We start from the raw sequence: 6525 nt of genomic DNA, 5'->3' as shown, positions 1-6525 counted from the left end.
TAACATTTGCATGAAGCCGCTAGGAGGGATCATCCGGAGTCATGGAGCATGGTGTTATCAGTACGCTGATGACACCCAGATCTATCTCTCTATGTCTCCAACTGATACAGTGACTAAGGATGGCATCTCTCCTCTGGATGCCTGCCTGGGGTCAGTAATGGGCTGGATGAGGTAAAACAAACTCAGGCTGAATCCAGTGAAAACGGAGGTACTCGTGATAGGCACCCCTAGTCCAGGGACAGAAATTTGTCACCCAGTCCTGGATGGGGTCACACTTACCCCTAAGGATAAAGTTCACAGTTTGGGAGTACTCCTCTCTACAGTTATCATCTCAAGTGGATGCGATGGCCAGGAGTGCTTGGTACCAGCTTAAGCTGATACGCCAGCTGTGTCCCTACCTGGACCAAAAGGACCTTGAAATGGTGGTACATGCACTGGTAATCTCTTGCTTAGATTTCTGTAATGCGCTCTACATGGGGCTACCGTTGTACCAGGTTCAGAAGCTTCAATTAATTCAAAATGCAGCAGTCAGATTGATCACTGGAACTTCCAGGTCAGATCATATAACACCTGTCCTAAAATCCTTACACTGGCTGCCAATTAGCTTCCAGGCGCAATACAAAGTGTTGGCTGTTACCTTTAAAGCCCTACATGGCTTGGGCCCAAGTTACTTGAGGGAACGCCTCTCCCTACACAATCCACCCCGCACCCTTAGGACAACAGGGAAGAATCTATTACACTACCCAAAGGTCAGACTACCAGTTACTTCCAAAAGAGCATGTACAGCTATGGCTCCCAGGTTATGGAACAATCTGCCAGAGGAGATCCGTCTCATCACGACCCTAGATGCCTTTAAGAAGGCACTAAAGACAGATCTCTTCTGGTGGGCATACCCACCTGACCTTCTGTAAAGAACTTTAGGAAACCCCACTTCCAGTCATAACAGCATAACTGCCTGCTGCCCTGCGATTATTGTAACTGAAATCTTTATACTTGTGATGTTTTTATGATATGTATTTTACACATGATTGCCTGTATGGAGATTTTTGGTTGTAATCCCGCTTCGATCCATTTGGAGAAGTGGGAAAATACAAATAAACTTCTTCTTCTTCTTCTTCTTCTTCTTCTCCTTCTTCTTCTTCTTCTTCTAGGCTCTATCCACACCAAAAAGAATCCAATTTTTGGTGCATGCGGGCCCTGCCATCAGTGTGCCATTGTGCACTGTGTCGCATCAATGATGCAAGCGTAGCACCCCAGTGTGCGGATGTGGCACTGCACTTGCGTCATCATGGCGGCCCCCCATATGGACGTGAGGCTACCATGATGGCGGCCTCCATACAGACTAGGGTTTGGGAGCATGCAGTTGCTGTATACTCCTGAACCCTAGAATCAGTGTGGACATGCCCCGTCCTGCCCGTCTGTTTTGGACCAGAGTGTAATCCTTCATCCATTCAGCCCCATGGCTGCATCCGCACTGCAGAAATAAACTAGTTTGACACTACTTTAACTTCTGTGGCTCATTGCTATGGAATACTGGGATTTGTAGTTTGATGAGGCTCCAGAGCTCTCTGGCAGAGGCAGCTAAAAATGTCTCACAAAATTACAATCCCCAGAATTCCATAGTACTGAGTCATGGCCATTGAAATGGTGTCAACCTGGATTGTTTCTGCAGTGCAGGTGCAGCCTATGCCTTCTTGTCACTCAGACAGCTGACAAGCCCAGTAAGGCTGCTGCTGCCTATTGGTAGTGACTGGAGGAGGATGAGGCAATTGAAGGAAGAAGCTACTGGTCTCAGCCGTAAGGAGGAAAGAAATGAGGATAAAGTGCATCCTATTTCCCCTTCTGCTTCCCCTTGGAGACAAGATCACATACTTCTTTCTCCTCTGAATCGTCTCCCCTTCCTGCATCAGTTACCAGCAGCAACAGTTTGAATAGGGTATAAAAGAACCAATGTGGTGTAGTGGTTTGAACAATTGAATTATGACTCTGGAGACCTCAGTCAGCCATGGAAACCCACTGGGTGACTTATGTGAGTCACACACTCTCAGCCACAGAACACCCAACAATAGTTTCACCTTAAGGTCATCATAAGGCAGAAATGACTTGAAGGCACACAACAACAAATCAAAAAGTAGAGAATAGCCTCCTGCACCCCATCCAAAAAGAGATTTATAGCCACATGAGAAATGCTTACCTGCATGAATGTCACCAACAGGATGCTGGCCCATCTTTATATCCTGAATCCTATTTCTAGTCTCAGTAGGCAATGACATTTACATAAGAATTGTAAAGAAATGTACAATTAAAGAATTGATTCAATCAGTCTGTTTTATTTGGGACAACCATTGGTGCATAGGTATAAGAACAAGAGAGCTGATTCTCTCATAATTTGTAATGTGTTCTCTGTGTTATAAATTGAGTGTACTGAATGCTGATAGAGGCTCTCTGTTGTTCTGCTATGTCATAGTGGCCAAGATATGACAACATGTTTGCATGGTATAAATCTATATGGTATAAATCTAAATGATGGTTTAACTATGATAAAATAGTTAAATGCTACACTACCCTTTGACTGAACACAAACATGTTGGACATGATGTTTTACCTGCCAGTGTGCTTGCTTGTTGTTCCATTGTGTAAAAGGAATGCATGGCTATATCAGGAGTAGCCATGCTGGCCATGCAGCAAAACAGAAGATAAATCCAAAATCCACAAACATTTATTGGGCCAACTTTAAAGTATCAAATACATCACACAAGATTCAGAAGGTTCACTGGCTTCTTCATTATCTCGTAGAGGAGAAAAATGGTGACAAGAGTCATAGAGTTACAGGCATACATTCTGTCTCAGATGTTACTCTATTGTCAGCTAAGATGATATTAGGGAATGCACAGTGGCTGTTTTTGCAGTTCCAGTGAATATAGTCATACAATAGCAATATCAATAGCAAGTGCATTTTTAAACTGCTTATCAGTGAACTAACACTCCTTAAGTGGTTTACAATATGTAAGCCAATTGCCCCCAACAAGCTGGGTCCTCATTTTACCGACTTACAAAAGGATGGAAGGCTGAGTAGACCTTGGAGCACTCTTCTAGGATCAAACTTACAACATTGTGGCTACAATACCAGCATTAAACCACTGTGCCATCACGGCTCCTACACTTAAAGCACTGACAGATAACTGCACACCATTCATGACTATACAACTCTTTGGATGGAATCCTGCTGGATATTCTCAACTTTGTAGATTCTTTGCATTTATCATTGAATGAGTATGTAAATTTATTTATTTATTTATTTATTTAGGTATTTATATCCAACTGATTCAATGGCTCTACTTTAGTGAGGCCTAAGAGTAGGTTTTAGGCCCTTGTAGAATGGTTACATTTGTGGCAGTCCAATTATATAACATCCAAAAGAGAGAGAGAGAAAAGAAATAAAAATGCATTTGTAGTGGAACCTATAAATGTGTGTCACTAACAAAACTCTCTGCAGCATTTCCAATTGTGTGTGTGTGTGTGTGTGTGTGTGTGTGTGTGTGGGCATCACCAAAGGGCCAGAGTGGTGTAGTGGTTTAAGCATTGGACTATGAGTCTCAAGAATAGGGTTGGATCCCTGCTCAGTCATGGAAACCCACTGGGTGACCTTGGGCAAAACACACTTTCTCAGTCTCAGAAGAAAGAGAGGCAACTTCCCTCTGTACAAATCTTGCTAAGAAAACCCTGTAATAGGTTTTCCTTAGAGTCATCATAGATCAGAAACAACTTGAATGCATACAACAATCACTAAAGAGCATGTTGAATATTTGGTGTTTGTGATCTGGTGTTCATTCCCAGACTTGTGCATCATGACATTAAACATTATCATACATCCTTCTCCAATTGGTTCCTATCACACAGATTCCCCCCCCCCTCCCTCAATTCAGTGGACAGAAATCAATGGACAGAAGCTGAAGCTACGGAGACAAGGTACTAGCAATGCACAACCACACATTCGTTGTGGCAGAATTCATGTTGGTCTTGCTGTCAAGGAGAAGAGCAACTAAAGCATTGAAATAAAATCATTTTGCAGGCTTGTGCATTGCAAACAGTACTTTGCCCTCCATATTTATCTCTTAAAGTAAAGGATTTTAGAAACCAACATCTGTACATATGAAAAGAAAACAGTTTTGTGACTCAATAATGGAGACATTTACAGATGTTGAAAAAATAACTCATAATTAAGGTTGCTTGGAAATGAATTATGAAAATATTGAAATTTCAGATGATCAAAGTTGGATTTAGTTATATATTAGAGCATTCTGAACCTATTAGAAGTCATGAACCAAGTAATCCTCAGTTGCAGAGGCATCATTAATTTACATAGGTCCACAATTCTCTTGAGAAATTTCCCTAGTTTTATCAAAGTTCTTTTAACTGCCCATGAAATTCCCCAGAGGTTTGCTTCAAATTTCTTTCAAATTTCACTTCATATACTGTCATAATCTGTGGACGTGTAAGGTCTCCCTGAGAAATGTTACTGTTTTTATAGAGATGACTTTGGCTTGGGTCCAGGATACTTGGAGGACCGCCTCTCCCCATATAGTCCGCCTCACATACTCAGAACATCTGGGGCCAACCTATTGGAGGTCCCTAAGTCTCGTTTTGTAACGACCTCACAGAGGGCCTTTACTATCTTTGCCCCCACTTTGTGGAACAAGCTCCCTGTACAGCTTCGTTCCTCTGCATCGTTACTTTCTTTTAAAAAAGATTTTAAAACACACTTATTTCGGCTGGCATTCCCACTTCAGTAATCCTGTTATCTTTTGCCCCAACTACCTTAAAGTTATTGTCTTATCTTTGCCCTGATATTTTGATTGTTTGCTTCCCGTCCCTACTCCTCTGATGATGTTTTAATTTTTATATGTAATATTTTAACTTGTATTTTATTGTCTTCTTACCTGTAAGCCGCCTTGATCACATTGTGGAAAGGCGGGGTAGAAATAAAGATTATTATTATTATTATTATTTTTCCAAGATCCCTCTCATGTTTTGCCTGAGATTCAGCCCTTAAAATCTCCTTCAATTTCATGAGAAATTTGAGTGGCAGCTGAAATTTGCATGGTTTGTCCACTTTAGCCAATAATTGCCTACTCTCTCTAACAGGAGCTCATTAAGATCTCATGGAAAGCGTCTTTGTTAGTTGTCCTACCAAATTCCTATTAACTGGAAATATCAGTGATTCAACCTGTGCCCTTAATACATGTGAAGCATGTGTGTGTGTCTATTAAAGCAATGCTTTCCCCATCCTTTGAATATGGGTGTGCATTCATTCATAACGAATGTAAAATTGGGTCCATTCATTTTGTTCATTACTACCGAAGAAAAGAAATCTAGAGTTCGCAAATAGTTCTGAATGTCACATATTAATTCGTTACTCATCCAGAGATGTTTGAGCTTTCTTATACCCCTGGCAGCCAAAAAAAGGTCAGATGGAGGTTACCAGGGAGGGTGCAGAGAAAGAGAGGTTGACAGTATAGTTATCCAGTCTTCAGCCCAAACACATTTTATCAATAGTGCCCAACATTTTGACTGGCCCCTTCCCCAAAACTTTCCATTTGCAAAGGCAATGGGGGTGACTTGTGGAAATATTAAAAGATCAAGATAATCTTTTCAAATATGTTTATTATCATTTGCCTCTGTAAGTTCCTTTGTCATGGAAAGGGACATTTGAGATTTACTTATGGAAAAACAGTTTGTACTACCTCTCACAGATCCCTTAAGGCAGGAGTGCACACCCTCCCACATCCCACAGAAGAAAACTGGGAAACATATGGGTGAGCAACATGAGATTGTAGTCAAGATCACAAAAGTTGTTAATGAGAAAGAACGCACAAACTAAAATGTCTGAAGCAGTTTGCTTTTGCCTGAATCCTCTGGGAACAGCAAGATTCCACCTCCTCCTCTCCTCTTCCATATACATAATTAGTTGAGTGCAAATTAGTCTTGCAAAGAAGGATAGTGGGATGGGGAAATAGAAACTGGGACATTTTAAGAGCAGCTAGAGAAGTGGAATGACAGAGTTTTTAAATAGGAAGTTGGAAGTATGAAGTGATATCACCATATTCAGTGTATCTAGAATTTAGACGCATGATCAGCATATGCATTTAACTAGTCCATCCCAGGCTGCCTATCAGCCAAGGGGCAAGCATTTGGGGAGAATTTAGGAGCCTGGACCCAAACCAAAGCCTCAAAACATTTCATATTTGGGGTAGGTTTTGACTTGAAAGCTCAACATTGCTCTTCCCCAGGATTGTTGCTAAAGAGGGTTAAATGAAGACATTGCCATTCCCAATAAGAATCTGACTTGTTAGATGAAATTTTTCTTCATGTCCCAATCTTCCAGCATGTCCGGGAAAGCAGCCAAAGGGCTGATAAGGCAGCTAGTTCTCAAACAAACAAACCCCCTCCCAGCACAGCAAAGTCAGTGTAAGCTACACAGTCCTGGAGATTCACAGTAGTTCTACCAAAAGGGATTACCAAGAG

The sequence above is a fragment of the Sceloporus occidentalis genome, unplaced genomic scaffold (assembly GCF_023333645.1).
Source record: "Sceloporus occidentalis isolate IW3139 unplaced genomic scaffold, rSceOcc1.0.p SCAF_5, whole genome shotgun sequence".
Classification (NCBI taxonomy): domain Eukaryota; kingdom Metazoa; phylum Chordata; class Lepidosauria; order Squamata; family Phrynosomatidae; genus Sceloporus; species Sceloporus occidentalis.
This window is presented reverse-complemented; position numbering follows the sequence as displayed.